Source organism: Haliotis rufescens, unplaced genomic scaffold, assembly GCF_023055435.1.
Source record: "Haliotis rufescens isolate VD_foot unplaced genomic scaffold, xgHalRufe1.0.p SCAF_1, whole genome shotgun sequence".
NCBI classification, from domain to species: domain Eukaryota; kingdom Metazoa; phylum Mollusca; class Gastropoda; order Lepetellida; family Haliotidae; genus Haliotis; species Haliotis rufescens.
Genome location: NW_025963779.1, coordinates 35,022,018 through 35,026,684, shown reverse-complemented (window position 1 = coordinate 35,026,684; position 4,667 = coordinate 35,022,018). Strand labels below are relative to the sequence as shown.

General features: G+C 38.0%; 1 long non-coding RNA gene across 1 annotated transcript; it reads right to left on the bottom strand.

Moving 5' to 3' along the window:
- Window positions 1-1,472: 1,472 nt before the first annotated feature.
- Window positions 1,473-2,827, bottom strand: LOC125372357. Its single transcript, XR_007218091.1, has 3 exons — window positions 2,638-2,827; window positions 1,938-2,118; window positions 1,473-1,544 (listed from the first exon to the last, which is right to left on the bottom strand). It is a non-coding gene; the product is annotated as an uncharacterized LOC125372357 (long non-coding RNA).
- Between the last annotated feature and the right edge of the window lie 1,840 nt (window positions 2,828-4,667).

Below are 4,667 nucleotides of genomic sequence, written 5' to 3'. Positions count from 1 at the left end.
ATCGTAATTTAAACACATAAAATAACAGATCACGCATGGTGCCTTGACTTACTACTAGATTTAATGGGCCACCCCGGAATAAAATAGTTCCCCCCAAAGCGAGGAACATATGTTTTAGTATGTTTACAAGAAATATATTCCAAACAATATCCTCATTGGATGAGAAGATCTTTTACAGAATTACCTCAGTAAGTCAATTACAATGACAGAGCGTTGTAATACATTTACATCAAGTACAATACGTCAAAATGGCCGACACGATAAACGTGACGGGAGATATTTCCGAAGTTGTTAATTAACCTGTGGCTATTTCAAGCCTTTGACATCACTGATCAATTGGCCGATCATTGAAAGGTGATTGTGAAGATGTGTCAAATAGATACTAAGGTAAATTCATAGATTTCTGTAAATTGTCACTGCGACAGTTTGGATTTTTTTTCGTGTTTTTTCTCTCTGGGATGGGTTGTAGCGAGGGTATCCTTAAATGGGCTTGCAACCACGCTTCTGTATGAATTCGTACCAGGAAATTCCAAGGGTTTTCCCCAGGAATGTGGAAGTAGTCAGTGTTTGCGCCTTTTCAAGAATACAGTCACGTGAAGAACGTCATGTGACCGACCTCGCGTCCAAGTCGTATATCTTGTAAACTTCACATTTAAATATGAGTTATTGTTATAACCAACTGAAACACAACCCATTATCCGAAAGGGGTAACTGTACATAGCCGTTACCACAATAAACTTAGTAACATTGTTTGGTTTGACTTCTTGGCGCGTGTCTGAATTCCATTAACATGTTACATATCCTAAAACTGGCTTATCAGCAAATCTCGCTGCACTGCGCGCGACAGATACTAGAGCAAGGCATGCCAGAAATACGAAACCTAAAGCTTCCGAAAGGAAGCCTTGGACATCTCGTGCGTCGGGGGACCAGCGCCATCTGATTGGCCGTTAACAGTTGTACAAGGCGGAGCAAAAAGCATCGTTTTTCCGTCCATTTTACGCTTGAAAAACTCGACCCTTTTCTGGACACTTTCTAGACGCGGACCAATTAATCAATTTTAATGAATTTTTAGTCGTTTTTCCGTCCAATGACCATATACGGAAAAAAAAGACGTTTTCGTGTTTGCAGTGTGTATAACTTGCTGTTCTGTAATCACATGAAATTTTGTATAAATGTTACACCATGAATAACTTATAAAACCACTTGCTGTGGACCTAATTATTATTTGAAAACTTAGTATAAATGTATATTTTTTTAATAATATCAACACCTCAATTGTGCACAAATTAAGTCAACTGTTATTTAAACAATTGTGATATGATTATAAATGTAAATGTTCTCATTATAATAACACAAAACAACAGGCTTGTTGAAATTGAAAAGAACATTTATGTGAAAATTACAATTAAAACTTTAATATTTTCTGTTTCAGGGAGATTTATGACACAGCCATGTCAGATCGACATCCTCAACCAGAAGGAGCCAACATGTATTCCAAGGAGCCAGATGTCACAGGGTCCCTCACTTCACCAACCGTGGAAACTCTGTTGAAGCAAAAATTAAAGCTTGAAATTGAATGCCTCACTTTGAAAAAGGAATACCTTAAATTGAAAATCACGAAACTGAATTAGCTAAAAGTATCATACATGTTGTTTGGGCATTAAAGAATTATTTATATATTTGAATATTTAATGTCACAATACATACTACCGGTAAGCCCAATGTTATGATACAACAGATTCTGGTAGAAAGACCATTGTGGAACATTTTTGAGAAATAGTACATTCACTACATTGCATTTAGAATATTGTATATTTAAGAGGGTGAGGGATAATAAAGATGATTAAAAACTAAAGATACTTTGCAAAGAATGTACTGCTGATACAAATTGGATTTATTATGAGAAAATGTTGGAAATTAAAATAAAATAATCTTACATGGAAAGTTGGTATTGGCAAAGTGCTCCCGGTATCTGAGTGCAGCTACTGGTGGAGCAGTCACTGCTTGAGCTCCATTCTTCCCATCAAGCCTGCCAAGTCCATCATGCCCATCAGTGGGTGGAACTGGGATATTTCTGTCCTTGCAAATATTGTGTAGGACAGCACATGCTATTATCACCTAAAATATGAAATCATTAATGATAAATTAACATCATTACACTTAACATTTAGGCTTTTACCTGGCCTCAGTTGAACATACAAATATTACTGTAAATAACGAATAAGTTCATACAACCCCATCATTTCCCTTATCTGCTCCTAGTCATTACCAATCTACAACTGCCCTGTTATTGCCTTAAATACAAAACTGTATATATATATTCACTTGATTTAGATACAAGTCAATCTGAACATGTTCATGTCCATGTACAAACTTTAATAGATGGTGAGCCACTGCATTGTTCTTTTCATATTCTCAATGGCATTTGTTAACATAAATTCAAACAACCATGTTTGAAATAATTATGTAACTCAATAAAATCTTATTGCTTTTTTCAATCATTGCTTTCCTCTCTAGGAATTGTTATTTTATATATTTATTGTCATTTAGCCTTGTTACATTTTTGTTCTGTTGAACTTATTTGTGTGGCAAATAAATAGTGCACACAAATTAACATTTGTTGATCATAATTTTTACCTTACAAGCCTTCTCAGGTTTTAACCTGATTTCCCCATGGAGAACAGGAAATCTGCGTTTGAGTTGACTGATGGCCCTCTCAACGGTGCTCCTGGTTCTTTTGTGTGACCTGAAAATAACATAACATATCAGAGTGTAACCTGTAACATTAATCTTCAACAGGGTTTAAGAAATATATATTTATCTTTTTATTGATAAATGTCACTTGTTGAAGAAATAATTTTGATCATGGGAAAACAATAATTTACACTTTGGATTATGTAGGAAATTCATACCGGTAATGTTTAAAAAAAATATTCCTAATTACCACAAATATTCAGCATGTTTACCAAAACAGCACATGATAACTTGTATATTTAGAACAACTAACAAAGACATAATAATAGATGTTGAAATAAAAACACATGGTTATGGTGTGAATAATATTCCGTATTTTATTAAGAATGTTTTTGTAATTTTTGTAATTGCTTCGATTATCCAGACCAAATATTTTGTGCTCTATGAAAGAAAGAGGGGCAAATATGTAATCGAGGCAAATACAAGGGACATCACTCTAAGTTGTTGATTACGCTCGGAAACGTAAAACGAAACTTTACATACCTGTTGTAGTTTGTTTGTGGTCCCGGCAATGGTCTTAGGAAAGGGGTAAGTAGCCACTTCTTGCAGGGATAACCACTGTCACCGAGAAGGTGACATCCGATGGGGAGAACATTGCGCTCGGGAAAGCTGGTAGAGCCCGCTGTTTGTCAACATGCGTGAATCGTGTGTCGATCCCGGCCACCGAGCAACAACGTCAATGACTCTGTCGTCGCTGTCAAAAGCGATCTGCGTATTTATGCTATGATAGTGATGTCGGTTTACGTATTCATTTTCGTTTACTGTTGGTGCCTGGATTTGTACGTGGGTTCCATCGATCACCCCGACAACTCCGGGAAAGTTCGCAATGTGATAAAAGTTTGTTTGGTGACGCCTAATGTCCCCGAGTTGCATGGGGAAGCGGACAAACTGTTTCACAATCCTTTCAGATGACAAACTGGTGATACACTGATTTACAACTCTGGAAATGGTGGGCTGGGTGACACCTTGATCATCTGCATTACACAACTGAAACTTTCCCGTTGCAAAGTACCTTAATGTGATCAGCGTCTTTCGTATCTCGTCAAGTGCGTGGTTACGGTTGGTTGCAGGCTCCACGTCAGCTGCTATTAAATTAGCTACGTACCTAATGCCATTTCCATCTAAACGGTATCGCCGTATCAACTCCTCATCGTTGTATTCAACAAGACTTTGTCTTCTTTGATGAAACGAACGACGACCTAGCGGTACGGCAGCCATTTTGTTTACTGACGCCTACCCCTACCCAGTCTTAAGAATTAGGTCAGAAATTGGTAAAACTTAAGCCTAAGTCGCTTCATGAGTATGACTTAAGTAAAATCTTAAAACTTAAGTCAGAAAAGGTAAAAAACTTAGTTTTTTTCAAGACTTAAGTTTTTTTTCAGACTTAAGTTCTTTTATGAATACCGCCCCTGGTCTTCTTGGTCGGATACCAGCCTTGCGAAGATGGTTCCTGACAGTCTGGTCCGATATCCTCCTCAAACCAGGGATGCTTCCTGCAGTCTCCATAGCTGTCGCATTGCGATGACGTAGGTGGAACAGTCGAATGTAGCGATCCTGTGCAGGGGTGGTAACTCTTGGTCGGCCGGTTCTCGGACGGTCTGCAAAAGAATTGAACTATGTGTATCAGTCACAAAGGCGGCAAATGGTGCTGTGGTGGACGTTGAAGTGGCATGCAACAGAAGACTCCCCTCTTTGGATACGTCCTATGGCGATGTTCTGATCGACAACAGTGAGTCTCGGCATATTCGAACTTGAAACTTGACAATTGAATGACAAATTATTGGCTTATACTTGCCTTTTCATAGCCACTACCACGAGTTACGAATGCCATAACTTGCTTTTGCTTTATAGTTGGGGCCCTTAGGGATATTTTGGTGCAGATTCTTGCAAAAGCACCAAATTTGGTACAGATG